The sequence below is a fragment of the Macaca fascicularis genome, chromosome 11, assembly GCF_037993035.2.
Source record: "Macaca fascicularis isolate 582-1 chromosome 11, T2T-MFA8v1.1".
In the NCBI taxonomy this organism is placed as follows: Eukaryota; Metazoa; Chordata; class Mammalia; order Primates; family Cercopithecidae; genus Macaca; species Macaca fascicularis.
This window is the reverse complement of record NC_088385.1, coordinates 100,591,539-100,615,843: the sequence shown is the minus strand read 5'-3', so window position 1 is coordinate 100,615,843 and position 24,305 is coordinate 100,591,539. Positions and strand designations below refer to the sequence as shown.

The window sequence follows — 24,305 nt, the reverse complement described above, 5'->3', positions numbered from 1 at the left end:
TCCCTACAAAGGACACAAACTCATCCTTTTTTATGGCTGCATAGTATTCCATGATGTATATGTGCCACATTTTCTTAATCCAGTCTGTCACTGATGGACATTTGGGTTGATTCTAAGTCTTTGCTATTGTGAATAGTGCCACAATAAACGTACGTGTGCATGTGTCTTTATAGCAGCATGATTTATAATCCTTTGGGTATATACACAGTAATGGGATGGCTGGGTCATATGGTACTTCTAGTTCTAGATCCTTGAGGAATCGCCATACTGTTTTCTATAATGGTTGAACTAATTTACGATCCCACCATGCCCGGCTAATTTTTGTATTTTTGGTAGAGACAGGGTTTCACCATGTTGGCCAGGCTGGTCTCGAACTCCTGACCTCAAGTGATCCACCCGCCTCGGCCTCCCAAAGTGCTGGGATTACAGGCGTGAGCCACTGCTCCCGGCCAGGATTCTTTTAATCAAGAGGCCAAGCGGGAGGATCGGTTGAACCCAGGAGTTCGAGACCAGCCTGACCAAAGGGCGAAACCCCATCTCTACTAAAAATACAAAAACTAACAGGCCTCTCAAGGTGCCAGGTTTACAGGCGTGAGCCACCGCTCCTAGCCCTAACATTTTTATAACGTAAATTTAATATCTACTTGGTTGTGGGTTGAAATGAATCTTCCAGCAACTCCTTTTTATGTGCTTTCCTGTTGCCTTGGCAGATGCTGTTCCCTCTTCCTAGAATGCTCCAACCCCGATGGCTGCATCACACTTGATTAAAAGAATCCTGGCCGGGAGCAGTGGCTCATGCCTGTAATCCCAGCACTTTGGGAGGCCGAGGCGGGTGGATCACTTGAGGTCAGGAGTTCGAGACCAGCCTGGCCAACATGGTGAAACCCTGTCTCTACTAAAAATACAAAAATTAGCCGGGCATGGTGGCATGTGCCTGTAATCCCAGCTACTAGGGAGACTGAGGCAGGAGAATCCCTTGAACCCGGGAGACGGAGGTTGCAGTGAGCCGAGACCATGCCACTGCACTCCAGCCTGTTTACCTCTCTGACCTCATTTCCTCCTGTTCTGTTCTTTGATCACTCTGTTCAAGTTACACTGGACTCCTTGCTAATTCTAGAACTCATTAGCCTTGCTCCTGCTTCAGGATCTTTGTACCAGGTCGGGTAGAGAGCTGTCTCCTCTACCTCTCATGCTCTTCTTTTAGATAGCTGCAAGGTTTGCTCCCTCACTTCCTCAAATCTTTATTTAATGCCACGTTCTTAGTGAGACCTTGCCTGTTGTCTCACTCAGAATTGACCCTCCCCCTGCACATTTCTCTCTCCTCCCTGCTCTAGTTTTTTCCTTAATCATGATCACCATCTAACCTAGTTTATATCTTTTTTCTCCAACTTACTTTCTCCCCAACTCTGCTTCATAGATTTGTACTTGCGTTGTTCACAGCTGTACTTCAGCACCTTGAATATAGTTCTTAGTATGTAGTAGGCATCCAATATAATCACTGAATGAATGGATGGATGGATGGATGGATGCATTAGCACCATGGCTTTAAAGTTAAGCTGCCCAGGTATGAATCCTCACTCTGCCACTAGTTGCTACATATGTGATATTTGGCAATTGATTTAGCCTCTTCTGGAGATGATCGTTGCACCTACCTTACAGGGCTGTTGTGATAATTAATTGAAATAATCTATGAAAAGTGCTTTGGAACTTAGCAAATAATAACAATTAGCTGTTATTTCAACTATCATCCTTTTACTCTCAGTGAGTTTGGATTTTTCTCTCTATGGATAAGACTGTCTTACATTTACCTACGTAAAATCTACGGTCACCTCCACTCCCACCAAACCTCCCATCCTGTGGCTTCCAGAGAACTTCATGTAGTAGGTTCCCTGGAGCGCCCTTTTGGCTTTAAAATTTGCAGGTTTCCAAAGTTATTCCATTTGTCCCTAGATTTTCAGACCATATGTGTTCAGTGTGGCAGGTTCATGGCTGCAGTGATGAACACTTATTCTCCATGAGGAGGGAAGGGAGAAGATTTTCACAAAGCTTGAGCATTTCCTCCACTGCCTGCACTGAGGAGTTGCCAAGGCTTGAAAATCTCTTCCGTGTGCCAAACCAGGACTGGACGTTTCTGGTTTTGCAATGCAGACATTCTAATACTGGAATTGACAAATGCTCCACACTGAGCTACTGCCAAATTGCCAGGAGGGTTTTTCATTGTTTGTTTGGGGGATAGGGGAACAATAGGATGGCCTTTGAAGATTGTGTCTGACACACCTGTGGACAGAAGGTAGGCTTTAAGTATCCACCATCCCTTCCTTTTAGAGTTTGCCGTCTCCCTACCACCCTACCACACACAGCGCCCTCAAGACTCCCTGTGATCCTGGGATGCACTCACTGAAGAGTGTGTGACCTGGGTGAGCCAATGGGAGTGCCTCGAGCTCTTGGACATAGAGGTTTGTCCAGTATCACAAGTCCAGTACAACTAACCAGATTATTTTTCTTTTCAGGATTTGATGGAAATGCTACAAGAGAAGTAGGCTCTCCCCTTCTGAAATGATGAGTGATAAAGACCATGCAGGTCAACTTTTCCACCACATGGAGGGAGCCTGTCGAAGAACAAAGGCAACAGAGAAAAGAGCAGAGCTGAAGTTCAGTGAGAGGGAGAAATTTCTGAGTGTTTGAATCCCACATGCCAGAAGCTGCACCACACTTGGGCTTCTCACTACAGGAACCAGTGAGTTTATTTTTTCCTGACCTGGTTGGATTTGGGCATTCTCAAGAGTTTGGGGGTTGGGTGTGGGGGCGTTTAGGGGAGAGAGAAGAATGCAGAATGGAGAAGGGGAAGAAGAGAGCTGCCTTCCACTTTAATGAGCATCTCCTACTTTTCCTCTGGTGCTTCTCAGCACTAAGTCCCTTTTACAATATACTACTTGCTCCATCCCCATAAGGGAGGACACTCACTGGTAGACAAAGGGAGAAGGAGAGGAACAGAGCAGATGCCACTGGCATTAGTGCTCTGGGCCCAGGATGGGGCAGGGAGCAGTGAGGCAGATGGCTTTCCCCTAGACTTCTGGGACCCAGGAACATGGTAAATGTCCATGCCCTCTGTCTTTCCGCCACAGAATGGAGGGCAGTCATATTCTAAGACAGTGGTTATCAAACTTATGTAAGACACGAATCAATCTGAAATTCTGGGAGAATCTAGAGACCAGAGGTCACAAACCACCTGCCTACGGGGACCATATTTGACTCACTTAGAGTGTTCTGGTTGGTATGCCAGGATTCTCTAAAGAAAATGTGAACTAAATTGAGATTTCATCCCCAAAGAGAACCAGATTTCTGCTTTCTCTTAACCAGCCATAAGGTCTGTCAATACTGGGTCCCATTTCCTCAAGGCAACGATCAACTAAAGCAGAGGAGTGATTGCCCGCCTCAGAAGGCATGTGCCCTCCCATTTGCCCAATCCTCACCAGCCCCAAGGTCTCCCCAACACTGAGCATTGCTTGCCTTTTGTCATCACCCTTGCATTACTGTTTTTCTTATAGTGGAGAGATATTTATCTGGACCCAAGTCTCTACCAGAAGTGAGGAAATAAAAGATAGACCCAAAAGACTGAATATGTCAGAACAAAAGGGAGAAGGTATATTCCTCTGTGGCAGAAAATAATATTCCTCTGTGTTTAAGAGACTGGGTTCTCACACCTGATGTATTTCATTCTTCCATATTCCCACCTGACTCTGCAGGCATTTATTGGCAGGCCACATCTAAGACTTTCTCTGCAGAAAAAATGTTCTAGATGCACAGATTTGAGGGCTTAATTGACAACCTGAAGCCTCACTCTAAATCTGCAGGGGTCTGTTGACCTCAGGTGAGAACACTTGTTCTAAGGGAGTGGAAGATCTTTATTAAGATACTCCTGAGAGATAAGTCTGCCTTCAGCATTGTATGAGACTCATTTATTTGTTTATTGTCTTTCTTGCCACTGTGACATAAGCAGGGACTTTGTTATACTCACCACTATATCTTCAGTGCCTACAACAGCTTCTGGCCCAATATAAAGTTACTGAATGAATGAATAAATGAATCCAATGCGTCTGTAAGTGAGGGAACCGAAACACTTTTACCACCTTTTTCTGCCCTGGATCCACTTTTTTTGTCTTCCCCTACTTGGATGTGCTTCCCCGCTTACACTTTGGCTTACCCTTCAGGCTCTGGTCTGCTACCAAGAGGAGTTTGGCTTTCTTCAAGTTTCTGCTTAATCTCCATGAGGCTGGCCCCAAAACAATAGTACCTAGCAGACAGCATGAGAGAGATTCACCAAGTCAACAAACATGCATGAGTACTTACTAGGCTCCAGGCCTAGTAGAACCCACTAGGGGGACTCAGCCTTCCTCTCAAAGAGGTCTAGTTCTAGTAAGAGAGAAACCATCAACAGATCATTCTAACAAAGGGTGAGAAGTCATGGGGGAGTGCACAGAATGGTTTTGCAAACAGCCAGAAGCACCACTGCAATCACCTTGGGATGTCCAGAAAGACATCACAGTAGAGGGGACCTGGATGGAGTCCTCTAACATCTCTGGACTTTTGTTTTCCTATCCGTGTCATGAGAAATTTGGACTGGATGAGCTGTTAAGTTTCCTTCTCATTTAAATCATCTCCAACCTCTTTTCCATGACCTTGCAAAGGGCAGTTGATGGTGTTATTAGACCTAAGCCTGGTCAGGCTCTAGGCATGTTTGACTTTCCAGAGAGGTTCACAAAGGTCAAGGCCTGGTGTGATGATGTGGTAAGCAGAGCAGGCAGAAGAAATACCTATCAGTAAAGAACAAACACCACTCTCGGCTTAGTCATGGAATTCTGAGAAGCAGCAGCACCCAGTGAACCAACCTGCAGCCTGGCAATCACGGGTGAGGCTACCTTTAGCCAAGGCTTGTGGCAGAGCCACATGAGGGAGGCTCAGCAAACAGTAGCTGCTTCCTCAAACCACAGGACAACTTCTATATACATTCCACATGGGAAGACCAGCTGATCACACATATAGGCCTTTTCTGCTATCCTATCGCATTAAATTTACAATCATAATGATCATGTGCCACCATAAAGGAATGTAATATAATATCAGTTTGCCTTTATCACTTTGCCTTTACTTATGGTTTTAATCTCTCTTCACCAACATATTATAGCATATGCCTGATTTTATTCTTCGATGATGGTAGAAAAAAATACCTCAAATGTAAGTAAATTAAACCAAAGTACATTAAGTAGGTTATTCTGTACTTGTAAACAAATTGTCCTTAAGAAAACAGTATAGGGTTTAGTATAAATGAAAGTAACATTTTAAGTGAAAAAGCAGCTTGGCAAGTAAGTTGCTTTTAAAATAGGTGATTCAAATCACTGAGTACTATTCCAACAAATGTAACTATAATATTCTCAAATGTGATTTATAATATTTAAACATAGGACAGGGATAAAGAATTGAGGAAAATTGTTTTTTTTTTTCTGTTTTGTTATCAAAAACTCCCAATCAAAAAATCTGTTACATTTCAGTATGTGCCAACAATTCTAAAATAAATACTAAAGTCAAGTCTTGTTTCTTATAAAATGCCAAAAAAATAAATAAATAAATAAATAAATAAATAAATAAGAGAGAGAGAAAGCATCATGCTGGTAAGTCCTGCCAATTTATCTGGCTTTTCTCTGGCTTTTCCAATGCTTGCAGGAAAGGAGTATTTTTTTTTATTACAAGTTTCTCTGAGCCAGTTATTCTTTTCTAAATTTTCTCCCGTTTTTAAAATCCATACTAATTAAAAGAGGCAAATTTGTCTGACAAAGCCATCAGGCAAATCTTTGTCTTTCTTATATTTTTAGCCCAAGGTCTACAATGCCTTCTACTTTGCCACAACCACAAAGTTCCCCCTGCCACATCTTCACTGACAACAGATTATACTGTGATCTATTGATTCCAGCCATTGAATGGACAAAAATGATAGCATAAGATGATATGAATAAATACATAGATGATCACTGTAGCAACTGGGAAGTCAGAAGATAGTTATATGCCAACATCCCACACAGAGACCACCACAAAATAAAACACAAACTAACAAAGCTTATTCAAGAAGAAGTAGATTGCTGATGTACCTTCAGAATAAAACTAAATAAATAAACAATTAAAAAGTGGATAACTTTATAGCCCTATTTATATTAACGAAATAAACTCTCCAGGTTCAGAAGCCTTCATTGATGAATTATACCAAACATTTAATGGAAAAATAATATCCACCCTACATAAACTTTAAAAAAAAATAAATCAGAGATGTGAGAACATTTAACAACTTGTATTAGGAGACCAACATTATGTAGTCTGTCATACCAAAGACAGGCAAGACAGAAGAGAAAAGTATAGGCCAACATGTCTCATTTTTAATTTTTTTTAATTTTAAGTTCTGGGATACATGTGCAGGACGTGCAGGTTTGTTACATAGGTAAATGTGTGCCATGGTGGCTTGCTGCATCTGTCAACCCATCACCTAGGTATTAAGCCCCGCATGCATTAGCTACTTTTCCTGATGCTCTCACTCCCACCACCCCCATCTACAGGCCCCAGTGTGTGTTTTTCCCCTCCCTGTGTTCATGTGTTCTCATTGTTCACCTCCCACTTATAAGTGAGAACATGCGGTGTTTGATGTTCTGTTCCTGCAGTAGTTTGCTGAGGATAATGGTTTCCAGCTCCATCCATGTCCCTGCAAAGGTCATGATCTCTTTCCTTTCTATGGCTGCATAGTATTCCATGGTGTATATGTACCACATTTTGTTTATCCAGTCTGTCATTGATGGGCATTTGGGTTGGTTCCATGACTTTGCTATTGTGAATAATGCTGCAGTGAACATATGCATGCATGTATCTTTATAATAGAATGATTTATATTCCTTTGGGATCCAGTAATGGGATTGCTGGGTCAAATGGTATTTCTGGTTCTGTGTCTCTGAGGAATTGCCATACTGTCTTCCACAATGGTTGAACTAATTTACATTCCCACCAACAGTGTAAAAGCATTCCTATTTCTCCACAGCCTCGCCAGCATCTGTTGTTTCTTGACTTTTTAATAATCACCATTCTGACTGGCATGATATGGTATCTCATTGTGGTTTTGATTTGCATATCTCTAATGATCAGTGATGTTAAGTTTTTTTCCATATGTTTGTTGGCTGCATAAATGTCTTCTTTTGAGAAGCATCTGTTCATGTCCTTTCTTCACTTTTTAATGGAGTTGTTTGGTTTTTTTTTTTTCTTGTAAATTTGTTTAAGTTCCTTGTAGATTCTAGATATTAGGACTTTGTCAGATGGATAGATTGCAAAAATTTTATCCCATTCTGTAGGTTTTTCTCTTCACTCTGATGATAGTTTCTTTTGCTGTGCAGAAACTCTTTAGTTTAATTAGATCCTGTTTGTCATTTTTTGCTTTTGTTGTAATTGCTTTTGATATTTTTGTCATAAAATCCTTGCCCATGCCTGTGTCCTGAATGGTATTGTCTAAATTTTCTTCTAGAGTTCTTATAGTTTTGAGTTTTACATTTAAGTTTTTAATCCATCTTGAGTTAATTTTGTATAAGGTGTAAGGAAGGGGTTCAGTTTCCGTTTTCTGCATATGGCTAGCCAGTTCTCCCAGCATCATTTATTAATTAGGGAGTCCTTTCCCCCATTGCTTGTTTTGGTCAGGTTTGGAGAAGATCAGGTGCTTGTAGATGTGCAGTCTTATTTCTGAGTTCTCTGTTCCATTCCATTGGTCTATGTGTCTGGTTTTGTGCCAGTACCATGCTGTTTTGGTTACTGTAGCCTTGTAGTATAGTTTGAAGTTGGGTAGCATTATGCTTCCAGCTTTGCTCTTTTTGCTTAGGATTATCTTGGCTGCAGGGGCTCTTTTTTTGGTTCCATATTAATTTTAAAGTAGTTTTTTCTAACTCTGTGAAGATTGTCAATGGCAGTTAAATGGGAATAGCATTGAATCTATAAATTACTTTGGGCATTATGGCCGTTTTCATGATATTGGTTCTTCCTATCCATGAGTATGGAGTGTTTTTGCATTTGTTTGTGTCCTCCCTGATTTCCTCAAGCAGTGGTTTGTAGTTCTCCTTGAAGAGGTCCTTCATTTTGCTTGTTAGCTGTATTCTTAGGTATTTGATTCTCTTTGTAGCAGTCGTGAATGGGAGTTCATTCATGATTTGGCTCTCTGCTTGTCTATTTTTTGTGTCTAGGAATGCTAGTGATTTTTGCACATTAATTTTGTGTCCTGAGACTGCTGAAGTTGCTTATTACCTTAAGAAGCTTTGGGGCTGAGATGATGGGGTTTTCTAGATATAGGATCATGTGATCTGCCAAAAGAGATAGTTTGACTTCCTCTCTTTCAATTTGAATACCTTTTATTTCTTTCTCTTGCTTGACTGCCTTGGCCAGAACTTCCAATACGATGTTGAATAGGAATGGTGAGAGAGAACATCTTTGTCTTGTGCAGGTTTTCAAGAGGAATGCTTCCAGCTTTTGTACATTCAGTATGATATTGGCTGTGAGTGTGTCATAAATGGCCCTTATTATTTTGAGGTATGTTTCATCAATACCTAGTTTATTGAGAGTTTTTAACATGAAGGATGTTGAATTTTATCAAAAGCCTTTTCTGTGTCTATTGAGATAATCATGTGGTTTTTGCCTTTAGTGCTGTTTATGTGATGAATTATGTTTATTGATTTGCATATGTTGAACCAGCCTTGCATCCTGGGATGAAGCCAACTTGATCGTGGTGGATAAGCTTTTTGATATGCTGCTGGATTTGATTTGCCAGTATTTTACTGAGGATTTTTGCATCAGTGTTCATCAGGGATATTGGCCTGAAGTTTTCTTTATTTGTTGTATCTCTGCCAGGTTTTGGTATCAGAATGATGCTGGCTTCATAAAATGAGTTAAGGATTAGTCCCTCCTTTTCAATTGTTTGGAATAGTTTCAGAAGAAATGCTACCAGCTCCTCTTTGTACATCTGGTAGAATTCAGCTGTAAATCCATCTGGTCCTGGGCTTTTTTTGGTTGGTAGGTTATTTAATACTGCCTCAATTTCAGAACTTATTAGTCTATTCATGTATTCAACTTCTTCCTGGTTAGTCTTGGGAGGGTGTATGTGTCCAGGAATTTATCTATTTCTTCTAGATTTTCTAGTTTATTTGCATAGAGGTGTTTATAATATTCTCTGATGGTTGTTTGTATTTCTGTGAGGTCAGTGGTAATATCCCCTTTATCATTTTTTATTGTGTCTAATTGACTCCTCTCTCTTTTCTTCTTTATTAGTCTAGGTGGCCGTCTATCTATTTTATTCATTTTTTCAAAAATGCAGCTCCTGGATTCGTTGCGTTATTGAAGGGTTTTTCGTGTCTCAGTCTCCTTCAGTTCTGCTCCAATCTTGGTTATTTCTTGTCTTCTGCTAGCTTTCGACTTTCTTTGCTCTTAGTTCTCTAGTTCTTTTAGTTGTGATGTTAGGATGTCAATTTCAGATCTGTGGGCATTTAGTGGTATGAATTTCCCTCTTAACACTGCTTTGGTTGCATCCCAGAGATTCTGGGGTGTATGTTGACTCTTTGTTCACATTGGTTTCAAATAACTTCTTGATTTCTGCCTTAATTTCATTATTTATCCAGGAGTCATTCAGGAACAGGTTGTTCAATTTCCATATAGTTGTGTAGTTTTGAATGGGTTTCTTAATCTTGAGTTCTCATTTGATTGCACTGTGGTCTGAGAGACTGTTTGTTATTATTTCAGTTCTTTTGCATTTGCTGAGAAGTATTTTACTTCCAATTATGTGATCAGTTTTAGAGTAAGCACCATGTGGCACTGAGAAGAATATGTATTTGTTGCTTTTTTGGGTGGAGAGTTCTGTAGATATCTATCAGGTCCACTTGGTACAGAGCTAAATTCAAGTCCTGAATATCTTTTTAAGTTTTCCATCTTGATGACCTGTCTAATATTGACAGTGGAGTGTTAAAGTCTCCCACTATTATTGTGTGGGAGTCTAAGTCTCTTTGTAGGTCTCTAAGAACTTGTTTTATGAATCTGGTTGCTCCTGTATTAGGTGTATGTATATTTAGGATGGTTAGTTCTTCTTATTGAATTGAGCACTTTACCATTATATAATGCCCTTCTTTGTCTTTTTTGATCTTTGTTGGTTTAAAGTCTGTTTTGTCAGAAACTAGGATTGCAACCCCTGCTTTTTCTGCTTTCCATTTACTTGGTAAATTTTCCTCTGTTCCTTTATTTTGAGCCTAAGTGTGTCTTTGCACATGAGATGGGTCTCTTGAATATAGCACACTGATGGGTCTTGACTCTTTATCCAGCTTGCCATTCTATATCTTTTAATTGGGACATTTAGCCAATTTTACATTTAAGGTTAATATTGTTATGTGTGAATTTGATCCTGTCATCATGATGCTAGCGACCAATATCTCTCATGAACATAGTCACAAAAGATTAGCAAACAGAATCCAGACATATTTAAAAAGCACGTACTTGGGCATATTCTAGGAAGGCAAGGTTAGTTCAACATTCAAAGTCAGTCAGTAAAACTCTTGCTCTCAATGGACTAAAATAGTACAATTATATAATTATCTCAATACATGCAAAAAAAAGTGTTTGTAAAATTCAACATAGATTCATCATAAAAAATTTCAGCAAACTGGGAATAGAAAGAAACTTCCTCAATCCAATAAATCTTATTTATAAACAACCTACAGTTAGCATCATTTTTAATGGTAAAAAATCAAATGCTTCCCCCTAAGGTTCTAGCCAGTGCTAGAAAAATAAAATATGTAAATTTAGTTAGGATTCAAGATACGAAGTCAATAGAAAAAAATAGTTTTTCTGTTTACTAGCAGGAAACAATTGGAAATGTAAAATGTTAAAAATACAGTTTACAATAATTTTTAAAACATGAAATACTTAGTGATGTAAGACCGCTACACTGAAATAATGTTTTTAAATACTGAGAGAAACTATGGTAGAACAAATAAAGAGACAGAGTATGCTCATGGCTTGGAAGAGTCAATATTGCTAAAATGTCAGTTCTCCCCAAATTAGTCTGTAGATTCAACATAACCTAAACAAAACCTCAACAGCCTTTTTGGGGGGTAAAAATTAACAAATTATATAAAAATGCAAAGGACCTAAAGATGATTCTGAAAAAGAATAACAAAGTTGGAAGAGTCATGTTATTTGATTTTAAGATTTATTCTAAAGCTACAGGAATCAAGACAGTGCAATACTGGTGTGAGAATAGACATATAGACCAAAGGAACAGACAAGGGAGTCCAGAAATAGACCACAAATATAGAGTCAATTGATTTTCAACAAAAGTGCCAAGGTAATTCAATGGAGAAAGGATAGCTCTTCAACAAATGGTACTACAACAATTGGACATTCACACATCAAAACAAATGAACGTTGACCATTACTTCATACTATATACAAAAATTAACTTGAAATGGATTACAGACCTACACGTAAGTCAAAATTATAAAACTTCTGAGAAAACAGGATAAAATTATATGATCTTGAATTAGGCAAAGCTTTCTCAGAAAGGACACAAACATCTCAAACCATATAAGAAAAATTTGATACATTGGACCTTATCAAAATTAAAATGTTCTGCTCTTCAAAAGATGTCATATGAATGTAGCTCAATAAAGCTGCTATAAAAAAATAAACTTTTTTTCTTTTCTTTTCTTTCTTTCTTTTTTTTTTAAAGACACGGTCTTACTATGTTGACCAAGCTGGAATGCAATGTCACGATATCCACTCACTGCAACCTCCATCTCCCAAGTTCAAGCGATTCTCCTGCCTCAGCCTCCAGAGTAGCTGAGATTACAGGCATGTGCCACCATACCCAGCTAATTTTTTATTTTTAGTAGAGAAGGGGTTTCGCCAAGTTGGCCAGGCTGGTCTCAAACTCCTGACTTCAAGTGATCCACCCACCTCAACCTCCCAAAGTGCTGGGATTACCATGCCTGGGCAAAAAGATAATATTGAGAAAAAAATTTAAAGCCACAGACAGAAAAATTTTATAAAATTTTATGTCTATAACTTGTATCCAGAATATATAAAGAACTTTGACAGCTCAAACATAAAAATATTTTTTGAATCGAACTAAAAAATGATCAAAATATTTGAACAGACACTTTCACCAACAAATATACATATTAATGGAAAATTTGTTCATTAAAAGATGCTAATTTGAATTTTGGGGAATGTAAATTAAGATATGACAAAGTACCATTGCATACCCACTAGAATGTCTAAAATTACAAGGAGGGACATTATCAAACATTTGACAAGTGTATGGAGCAACTGAAACTCTCTTACATCGATGGTGGGAATGAAAAATAATAAAACCACTTTAAAACAGTTTGGCAGTTTTTATAAAATTAAATACACATTTACTGTATGATCCAGCAATACCACTCTCAGGGATTTATGCAAGAGAAATGAATTCATATGTCTATATAGAGACCTGTATTCACGTTACAATTACAACTTTATTCATAATAGCTGAAGACTGGAAACAGCCCAAATGTCCATTGACAGAGAAATGCATAAACAAATTCCACTACATTCAGACCATGGAATAATAGTCAGCAATGAAAAAAAGCAAACTACTGATTCATGCAACAATATGAATTATTCTCAAAACTGATATACTATTAGCAACCAGAAACAAAAGGCTATATTTTATTTGATTCCATTAATATTACATTCTGGAAAACAGATCAGCTATTGCCAGGAAGTGGGGGTGGGTGAGGAGATCAACTGCAAAGATGCATGAGAGGATTTCTGGAGTTGATGGACGTATTCTGTATCTTGACAAGGCAGTTACATGACTGCAGGAAATCAACAATACTTACTGAATTATGTACAGTACAGGGGTAAATTTTGTTAAAATTAGTCCCTAATAAACCTGACTCTTAAAAGCAAAAGCAAAAGTAGAAAAGAACCACCTTAGAGAAGAACAAAGAAGGGGGAAAATGCTGAAATCTTACATTATTCAGGCTAAGAGGTCAGTGTGTATGGAGGACTCCATGACGGAATAACCTTTCTTCCCATTAACCAATAATTTAGCATTTATATGGTGCTCACCCTGGGAAAACAAATAAGGAAGTTAAGAATTTATATTTATATATTTGCATTTTTTAATCCCTACCACTGGAAGGTCTAGATACACCTTCCAACCTTAATTCAGGTTGTTCAAGAAAGAATAGTTCAAGTTTAGTGAAATTACACATAGGAAAAGATATTGACATATCTTTAACACTAAAAATAGAATTTAAAAGGGTCTTTTACAGTTCCCCAAAGGAGGTAAAGATATTTTACACACATTCATTCTTAGCTCTTGATAGATCTATGGATGCATAGAAATTCAGACCCAGCAAGATGTTGTGGAACTAAATAGTTTTGCCCAAGAGAGAAACATGACTGGATTGACATGTTGGAAGTGCTAGAAGACACTCTGGCAGTCACAGTGTGGAAAGGGAATTTGATCAGGGCAAATCCAGATAGATAGACCTGGTTGCTGAAAGTATCCCTTGAACAGATGCTGAAGCCCTTGCCTAGGGAAATTGGGAGTGACAGAGTTAGAGGAAACAACTCAGTGAGACTCGGCCATTGGTCGAATGTGAGGGAGGGATGAGGGAGAAAGTAGCATGGGGGATCTCATTAAGGTTTCTGACGTGGTGGAGGATGATGTTACACCAAGACTCTGGGAAGAGGGTCAAGATAGCATGCTTGGGAAGAGGAAGTGTTCCCTTGTGACACCTATCCAGGTTGATCTGGGCATTTCATCTTGGCTTTTTCTAGAACCCCTTCTCTGCCATAGTCAGGGTTTGGGGTCTCTCCTCTGTCTTCTCACATTATATTAAACTATGACATAATTAATAAATGATCTGTTAGGCCAGGCGCGGTGGCTCAAGCCTGTAATCCCAGCACTTTGGGAGGCCGAGGCGGGCGGATCACAAGGTCAGGAGATCGAGACCACAGTGAAACCCCGTCTCTACTAAAAATACAAAAAATTAGCCGGGCGCGGTGGCGGGCGCCTGTAGTCCTAGCTACTCAGGAGGCTGAGGCAGGAGAATGGCGTGAACCCAGGAGGCGGAGCTTGCAGTGAGCCGAGATCGCGCCACTGCACTCCAGCCTGGGCAACAGCGTGAGACTCCGTCTCAAAAAAAATAAATAAATAAATAAATAAATAAATGATCTGTTTTATGTCCACCTCTCCTGTTTAACTTGAAGCTACTCAAGGGCAGGATCTGTGACTTCTCCATCTTTAGATCAAGTCCAAACTCCTTATCATGGCTTAAAAGGTCTAGATGACCTTACTGTGGTATCCCTTCTTTCCTCTCAGCACCCCACAACTTCTCCACCAAGCCGTTCCTCTCTTACCTGCAGACTGTACATTGCTAGACCCTCTGCCTGGAATGTTCTTCCTCCTCACAGTCTGATATGGTTTGACTGTGTCCCCAACCAAATCTCATCTTGAAATGTAGCTCGCATAATTTCCATGTGTTGTGGGAGGGACCTGGTGGGAGATAATTGAATTATGGGGGCTGTTTCCCCCATACTGTTCTCATGGTAGTGAGTAAGTCTCATGAGATATGATGGTTTTATGAGGGGAAACCCTTTTACTTGACTCTCGCTCTCTCTCTTGCCTGCCGTCATATAAGACATGACTTTCGCCTTCTGCCATGATTGTGAGGCCTCCCCAGGCAGGTGGAGATGTGAGTCCATTAAGCCTCTTTTACTTTGTAATTTACTCAGTCTTGGGTATGTCTTTAACATCAGCATGAAAATGGGCTAATACACAGTCCCTCCTATACCTGGAAATGTCTTGATCACTTCTTGTTCTCAGCTAAGCCACTGTTTTCTTTAGGAAACCTTCAATAACCCCCAATCCTGTATAGGGGCCCTTCCAGAATATTCCCATGACACCTCTGCTTCCAGGTATATTAGTACCTACCACTCTGTTATAATTGCTTGTTTTCCCCATTACCCTCTAAGTTCCATCTCACCGTGGTAGCAGTTGTCATAATGTCTTAGTCCATTCAGGCTGCTATAACAAAATACCTTAGACTGGGCAATTTATAAACAACAGAAATGTATTCCTCATAGTTCTGGAGGCTGGGAAGTCCAAGATCAAAGTGCCAGCAGAGTCATTGGCTGGTGAGGGCTGCACTCCGCTTCAAAGATAGGGTCTTCTGGCTGCCTACTCATACGACAGTGGGGATGAACAAGCTCCCTCAGGCCTCTTTCCTAACAGCACTAATCCCACAGATGAGGGCTCTGCCTCATGACCTAATAAGCTCCAAAAGGTTCCACCTCTTAATCATAGTGCACTGGAGGCCGGGTGCAGTGGCTCACACCTGTAATCCCAGCACTTCGGGAGGCAGAGGCGGGCAGATCAATTGAAGTCGGGAGTTCGAGACCAGCCTGGCCAACATATTAAAACTCCGTCTTTACTAATAACACACAAAAAATTAGCCAGGCGTGGTGGCACTCGCCTGTAATCCCAGCTACTCAGGAGGCTGAGGCATGAGAATCGCCTGAACCCGGGAGGCAGAAGTTGGAGTGGGCTGAGATTGTGCCACTGAACTCCAGACTGAGGAACAGAGTGAAACTGTGTCTCAAAATGTGTGTGTATATACACACACACACACACACACAAATTTGGTGGGGACACAAACATTCAGGCTATAACAAATAATAAGAATTTTTAAAATAATGACAATATTGGCTAATATTTATTAGGTACGTAATATATGCCAGACATCCTACTGAGTATTTTGATGTATTAACTCACTTTGACTTTACTACAACCCTTCAGAGTGGGTCCTTTCACAGTCACATTTTACAGATCAGGAAACTGAAATATCGAGAAGCAAGTAACTTGCTCGAGGTCAACATTCTACAAAGAATATTAATAAACAACAGCTATTTATTTCATTCTCCCTGGTTCCTAGCATGATCCTGTCAGGGAATAGATGTTCAGTAAATGTTTGTGGACTTGATCTGACGTGAGCAGGTTGTACCTGAGCTGGCAGTGCTGCCTGGCACAGAAGAGAGGGCAGACCGGGCCAAATGCTCATAAACACAAGGCACCTATACCAGGCTTTGATGAACACTCTCTAGCACTGCTGCTTGGAGCCAGAAGAAGGCTTCTATATCTGACAGTTTGTATCCAGAACATATAAAGAACTTTTGGTCTGGACATGGTGGCTCACACCTGCAATCCTAGCACTTTGGGAGGTCAAGGTGGGAGAATTGCTTGAACCCAGGAGTTTGAGGACAGCCTGGTCAATATGGTGAGACTCCAACTCTACAAAAAAAAAAAAAAAAGTTTTTTTAATTTTAAAAAGAACTTTTACAGCACTTCATTTTATATATATATATATATATATATATATATATTTTTTTTTTTTTTTTTTTTTTTTTTTTTTTGAGACGGGGTCTCACTCTGTGACTCTGTCACCCAGGCTGGAGTGCAGTGGCGCAATCTTGGCTCACTGCAACCTCCACCTTCCCAGGTTCAAGTGATTCTCCTCCCTCAGTCTCCCGAGTAGCTGGGATTACAGGCGCCCGCCACCATGCCCAGCTAATTTTAGCATTTTTAGTAGAGGTGGGGTTTCACCATGTTGGCCAGGCTAGTCTCGAACTCCTGACCTCAGATCCACCCACCTTGGCCTCCCAAAGTGCTGGGATTACAGGTGTGAGCCACCACACCCAGCCAATAAAAAATATTTTCCAAAAATTGAACTAATTGGGCACAGTGGCTCACACCTGTAATCCCAGCACTCTGGGAAACTGAGGGGGGCAGATCACCTGAGGTCAGGAGTTTGAGACCAGCCTGGCTAACATGGTGAAACCCCGTCTGTCTCTACTAAAAATTGCAAAATTAGCCAGGCGTGGTGGCGGGCGTCTGAAATCCCAGCTACTCGGGAGGCTGAGGCAGGAGAATCACTTGAACCTGGGAGATGGAGGTTGCAGTGAGCCAAGATTGTGCCACTGCACTACAACCTGGGTGACAGAGCGAGACTCCGTCTCAAAAAAAAAAAAAAATTAAACTAAAAGATGGTCAAAATATTTGAACAGACAGTTTCACCAAAGAATACACATTAATAGCAAATTAGTTCATTAAAAAAATGCTAATAGGAATTTAGCATGGTCGAAAGCTGCTCTCAGTACAGCTCCAAGAAGCTTTTGTATTTCCAGGGAACATGCCCTAGACACAGGCATACAATCAACCCTGTGCTGACCTGGTGATCCTCCTTCTTCCCAAAATGATTCCACGTGCGCAGGCCGTCCTCCCCTCGCCTGCAGTGGCTGGTTCTCTCTTGCGGTCATGCAGTGGGGTTCCTGAAGACCTTCCTGGATAGCTACTAAGGCAAGTTCATGCATCTGATTAATGGAGGTGCCTCTGAGGCAGTTGTTCACCCTGCCTGTCAGCCATTCAGAGAAGGATCCTCAGAGAATATCCCAGAACAGAGTGGGTGGGACAGCAGTGGCTCCCAGCCTCAAGTGCACAGTAGTAACCCCTGCTGAGTTTTCAAAACACTGATACATAGAATGCACCCTAAATTAATTAAATCAGAATTCCTGGGGGTGGGACCCAGGCATCAGTATTTTTTAAGCACCCTGGAACATTCCACAGTCCAGACCCACTGCAGAGGCACTCAGTCTTGTTCTCTCTCTCTGGCCTCGGTCCCCTGGCCCAGAGTTTGAGAACAGTGGATGTCTGCCGTGTGAGATGGGATGGGTGAACCCTGGAGAGCAAGCGAGACCACGTAATCTCGAATGTGGTGAAGCCCTGCGGGGAGAAGCCAGCCTCTGTGCAGGGTTCTTGTGCTCTGAACGTCATAACCTGGTCTAAATGTTGAAAGGAAAGTGATACCTCCCCACTCACTCCTGAAGGGGCAGGAGCGGGTGGCTGTGGGAGTTGGATCTTTATCTCCAGGACTTGCTCTGTCCTCCTCTGAAGAACATCTGGAGCTTTCTACCCCTTAGAGATATTTATGTGTCTTTTACAGACTGGACACACAATCTCCAGGGAACAGTGGGGTGAAATGGTTTGCCTACATTCTCCTCACACTCAGATTTCTCCCTCCAGGGCCAATTTCAGAGGATCTGAGTTTTTAGTTTGTTCTGGCAAACCTCAGCATCTTTACATATCTCCTCATGATTTGGCTTTTGGCAATAACTGGCTGTGACCTGAGGTGTCCCTCCCTAGCCCTGCCCTGCCCCTGTACTTCTCTAGTTTCTTTTCTGAAGACAGCAGAGGGGAAATAGGGGGCACTAGAAAAAGGCATCAGACACAACAGCCTGAACAAAAGTGAAGGTGGTGGCAGCAATAATAATTATGACTATTACTATTAGTGCCGCTGCTAACATTTCCCGAGTATGTGCTTTGTTCCAACCACTGTGCCGGGCACTTTCAGGCATCCTTCTCTTTGTCCTCTCACCAAAGCGTATGAGGCAGGAAATGCAGGAAATAGCATCACCATTTTACCGAGGAAAAGAGGAAAGTCACACTGTGGAGCAATGCTTTGCGCCTTTTTAAAAGAAAGGACTGGCTGGGCGCTATGACTCATGCCTGTAATCCCAGCATTTTGGAAGGCCAAAGTGGGTGGATCACCTGAGGTCAGGAGTTCAAGACCAGCCTGGTCAACATAGTGAAACCCGTCTCTACTAAAAATACAAAAATTAGCCGGGTGTGGTGGCGGGCGCCTGTAATCCCAGCTACTCAGGAGGCTAAGGCAGGAGAATCGCTTGAACCCAGGAGGCGGAGGTTGCGGTGAGCTGAGATTGCGCCATTGCACTCCAGCCTGGGCAACAAGAGCAAAACTCCGTCTCAAAGCAAAAAAAAAAAAAAAAAAAAAGAAAAGAAAAGAAAAAAGAAAAAAAAAGAAAAGAAAAGAAAGAAGAAAGAAAGGAAAGATCAACTGCTTCTCAGGGTCACCTGGGAACTTGCTAGAAATGTAAATATTCTCTGGCCAGAGTTGAATTCATGGGTGTGCAACTAGTGTCGCCACACAGAACGTCAAAGCTGAAGTTTGATTTTACCTTCGAATTTGTGTTTACTAAGTCCAATTGGACAATGGAGCAAGCATGGGGGTTTGGAGACTTGGCTCACAGCTTGCCTCCCCTTTCCACCCTGGGTTCTCAGCACCTGCACCCCATCCTCCACACCCCACTTAGTCTTCCCACCCTGCCCAATGACCACTGCCACCCTCCACTCGAGGTGGCAGCTGGCTTGTGTTGATGAGAGGAGGCTTGTGTTTGCCATTGCCCTCTGTCCCTGGCGGGGGCCTGGGCACAAACACGGAGAGGATCGGGGTTGCATGCACACTGCGTGGTGCTCAGGCCAGGGCCAGGCAGCAGCTGTCCCCACTCTAGGGTGGCAGCACCAGTTCAATCCGTGGGCTACTTATCAGGGGCTTCTTCCCATCCCTGATCCAGGTACTAAGCGTGTCCTGGTGTGAGGCTGCAATTAGCATTGGTGGGCATGGTGGCCTGTCTGCTATGGACTAGGGCACTGAGCCAGTGGGAAGGGGAAATTGACTTCCCCACCCTAGGATGAGACCTCTACATATTCTTTTTCTTTTTTCCTGAGATGAAGCCTTGCTCTGTTGCCCAGGCTGGAGTGCAGTGGCATGATCTCAGCTCACTGCAACCCTTGGGCTAAAGTGATTCTCCTGCCCTAGCCTCCCGAGGAGCTAGGATTACAGGTGTGCACCACCACACTCAGCTAATTTTTGTATTTTTAGTAGAGATGGAGTTTCACCAGGTTGGCCAGGCTGGTCTCGAACTCTTCACCTTAGGTGATCCACCTGCCTTGGCCTCCCAAAGTGCTGGGTTTACAGGCATGAGCCATCCCGCCCGGCCTGCATTTTCCTTTTGCACGAGGCTTTGCAAATAATGTAGCCGGCCATAGCTCTGGCTGGCACAGACCAACTGAATCAAAGCTGTCATGGTGGGGCCCAGAAATCTACTTGAAGAAGCACTCCAGTGATTCTGCTGCATACTAGAGTTTGAGAACTGCTGAGTGACAGGGAAGCTGGGGAGAAAACCTGAAGGTGGCCAGACCATGTGGCCATGGAGAGCGGCAGCTTGGGGGTCCAACAGACCACGACTGAAATCCTAGTGTTTGCTGAATGACCATAAGCAAGACCCACAGCTCACTGTTGAACAATCATAGATGGGTATATATAATTCAGACACACTGGAAGCTATTCCTGAGAGAATGACCAGCCTGGTAAACTGGATAAAAGCCACTGTAAGATCTGTTTACCCTGAGAAGTGGGCTGCCCAACTCCACTTATCAATGCCAAGTGGAACACCCCAGAGGAAGCAACCAATAATATGCTTCATATGCAAGCCATTGGGAACTGGCTTTATAATGACGGGAATATTAACCTGGTGTTTTAAAAATATATTAACTAGTCTTTCCGAGCTTGCTTCCAATAGGCTCCAGTGTCCTACAGATGTGCCTCTTTTCTCTTTGAAGCTGAGAAACCAAGTCATGCTGAAGACCTGGAAATCCCAGCAGGCTGCAAACCAGCTGCAACCACCATGGGTCAGTCCTTTTGAGATGCTGCTGATTACCCACTCATCCGCCAAGTTAGCCAGTGTTAAGCCATGGATTCACCACACTCAGATAAAACCTGTTCCTCTGGCATCCCTCCAGAAAAAAACAGGCATGCTCTTGTGAACCCTAAGATGGCCTTAAGTTAATATTCAATGCCCAGCCAAAGACCCTAAATCAGAAATCATAAATGGAACATGTGCTTTTCAGGTTGGCATTATTCTCCCCAAAACCCTTCTTGCATGCAGAATATAATGAACCAAAAACAATTTTTAGTAATTTTTTTTTGAGACAGAGTCTCACTCTGTCACCCAGGCTGGAGTAGAGTGGCGCAATCTCAGCTCACTGCAACCTTCACTTCTCAAGTTCAAGCAATTCTCATTCTTCAGCCTCCCAAGTGGCTAGGACTACAGGCGTGCACCATCACGCCCAGCTAATTTTTGTATTTTTAGTAGAGACAGGGTTTCATCACTTTGCTCAGGCTGGTCTTGAACTCCTGACCTCAAGTGAGCCACATCTGCCTCGGCCTCCCAGAGTGCTAGGATTACAGGCGTGAGCCACTGCACCCAGCTATGAATCAGAAATACTTTTTAATAGGCTTAGGATTGTTCTCTTGGATTCGTTAAGGGATTCACTTTAATACTTGGGCATTTTTTTTTTTTAATCATGGTGCTCCAACAAGCAGGATGCCAATCAGGTGCTCCTGAGCCCTTCAGATTCAGGGGTGATGTTTTCATTTCCCATCATTATCCCACAATGCACCCCTTAGCATTAAGTAGCCAAAAAGGTAGACAACCATATTCCCCATGATTGAAAAATTAATGAATAGAAAAAGGGGATTAAAACCAGCCCAATTGTCCCATAGAAATGTTATTACAGTTTTTAAAAGAAACATAAAAACCCTTCCTGTTTTTAAAATGTAAAACTTACATTTATCTCATCTGAATTCCTTCCTCAAAAAACAGACAGGCAAAAACAAAAACCTAAAACTCATCAGATCACTGTATCCAGACGGAGATGCCAGACCCCTCATCCATCATGATTACTTCCACACTCCTCCTTAATTCCTGTTTTCCCACCTTTCCTGCTATATAAAACCCTCAATTTTAGTCTGTCAAACACACTTGAGACTTTATCTCCTATTCTCCTTGGCTGCAACACCCCATTAAAGCTTTCTTCCCCGGCAATACTTATTGTCTCAGTGATTGGCATTCTGTGTAACAAGCAGCAGGACCTAGACTGGATCTCTGGTGTTTCAGTAGCATTACCTTTTAGTAAATGCTGTTGTGTTGTGCCCAGATTCCCTTTATGAAACCCAGCTCCCACAGGTTAAAGGGCTCAGCTCCACAAGACTTCAGACACAAGCCACAAATGGGGTCCCCAGGTGACCCACACTTCTGCCCAGTGGACTATGAATTCAGGGGTTCTGTGACTTTCCCCACCCAGCTTTGATAATTCACTAGAATCCTCACAGAACTCAGGAAAATGCCATACCTACTATTACGCTTTATTATGATGGACACACACGAGCAGCCAGATGGAGGGGTATTGAGGAAGGGTCTGAATGCAGGAGCCTCTGTCCCTGGGGAGGTGGGATGAGCCACTCTCCTGGATATGTTCACCAACTCAGAAGCTCTCCAAGCCCCATTGTGTAGGAATTTTTTTATGGCAGTTTCAGTAAGTACACATGATTGATTAAATCATTGGCCATTGGTGATTGAACTCCATCTCTAGCCTCTCTCCAGCTCTCAGAGGTGGGAGAGCAAGGCTGGAAGTTCTAACCTTCTCAGTACATGGTTGGTTTTTCCTGTGTCCAGGCCCCATCCTAAAGCTACCTAGGCCCCCTCTCCCCAGCAAAAATCATCTCATTTGCAAAAGAGTAATTTCCAAGGGGGTTAGGAGCTCTATGCTGGGAACCACAGACCAAGATTAATATATATTTTGTATTATACCACAGGTACCAGTCACCCTCCAGATTTAAGAATGGCTTCAGGCTGGGGCTATGGTCACCTCTTTACCCAGCTTCTCCCCTGCCCTATTCTGCTTCACTTGCATCCTTAAAGGTTTCACCCAAGAGCTCTTCTTCAAGATAGCATCTATAAAGCCAGACACCCTGGCATATGCCTATAATCCTAGCACTTTGGGAGGCCAAGGTAGGAGGATGGTTTGAGCCCAGGAGTTCAAGACCAGCCTGGACAACATAGTGAGGCCCCATCTCTACAAAAAAAATAATAAATTACCCAGGTGTGGTGCTGCATGCCTCTAGTCTCAGCTATTCAGGAGGCTGTGGCAGGAAGATGGCTTGAGCCCAGGAGGTCGAGGCTGCAGTGAGCTAAGATCATGCCACCGCACCCATCTTGGGCAACAAAGGGAGACCCTGTCTCTAAAAAAAATAAAAACAATTTACAACAGTAAGCACCTGTACACAAACCCCATCTCCAGCCCTGTTTCTAGGGCTTCCAATTTAACACACCGAGAGGCTGGGCATAGTGGCTCACGCCTATAATCCCAACACTTTGGGAGGCTGAGGTGAGTGGATCACTTGAGGTCAGGAGTTTGAGACCAGCCTGGCCAACATGGCAAAACCCCATCTCTACTGAAAATGCAAAAATTAGCTGGGCATGGTGGCACACGCCTGTACTCCCAGCTACTCAGGAGGCTGAGATAGGAGAATCAGTTGAACCCAGGAGGTGGAGGTTGCAGTGAGCCAAGATCACACCACTGTACCCCAGCCTGGGCAATGAAGGAAGACTCTGTCTCAATAAATAAATAAATAAATAAATAAATAAATAAATAAATAAATAAAATAAAATAAAATAAAACATACCTGGAGCTTTCTACATCCCATAGGTATCTGTGTGTCTTTCTCATGCCCTATTTGACGAAGAAATTGTTGAGCTCAAATCTATGTCTACTTTATCTTTGCCTTCTTGTAACACCTGTCTCAGTGTCTTGCACATATAGAATGCTCAGTAAAGTTTTTGGAATAAGTATTTCATATTTTGGAATCATTTACAGAGCAGGGGTTACCTTTCTGACTTGTTTTCTCTAGTTCTTATTCTGCACCCCCTGCCCTGCAAACCTGCCACATAAGCAGGTCATTTCTCCACCCCTCAAGATGAGGGCAAAGAACTTCAGAAACTGCTCACAAACAGGCCCCTGTGGAAATACCTCCAGGCCACTGGCATTCCTGCCTGCTGCCAGAGACCTGGGAGGCTGTTCACTGCCTTGAGTATTTTTGTTCTTTCCAACTTCTCTGCCCCATCAAGTTAAACAGTCCTTAAGAGTAAATAAATGTGGCAAAGATAAAACAAATATTTTTTTCCAATTGGATTGGTTCATTCCTTATGTGGGTTCAGATGAGGGAGAACCAGAATGTTTTGATTAAATCAGCCTTTGCCATTAGCTGATTTGCTCGTTTACTAAAGGGCTGTCGTATTTCTTGTCATTATCTACCAAAGTGCGAATTCTTGGTATTGTTGAAAGGACTGCTCTGAAAAGGGAAATGGCAAGCTTCCTTAACCTAATGTTCTCACATAGTGTAAAAACACTAAATCAAAAGCATCAGGCAAATGCAACCCTGTAGAATTGCAGAGCAGAGAAATAGGAGGCGTAAGTGGGTTCTCTCTACATCCCTTTCAAGAGT

The 24,305-nt window shown here is 42.1% G+C and overlaps 1 long non-coding RNA gene across 1 annotated transcript; it reads right to left on the bottom strand.

Annotated features, from left to right (window-relative positions):
• Nucleotides 1-15,790: 15,790 nt before the first annotated feature.
• LOC135966305 (uncharacterized) lies at nt 15,791-23,922 on the bottom strand. Its single transcript, XR_010579532.2, has 3 exons — nt 23,487-23,922; nt 17,334-17,456; nt 15,791-16,396 (listed from the first exon to the last, which is right to left on the bottom strand). It is a non-coding gene; the product is annotated as an uncharacterized lncRNA (long non-coding RNA).
• Between the last annotated feature and the right edge of the window lie 383 nt (nt 23,923-24,305).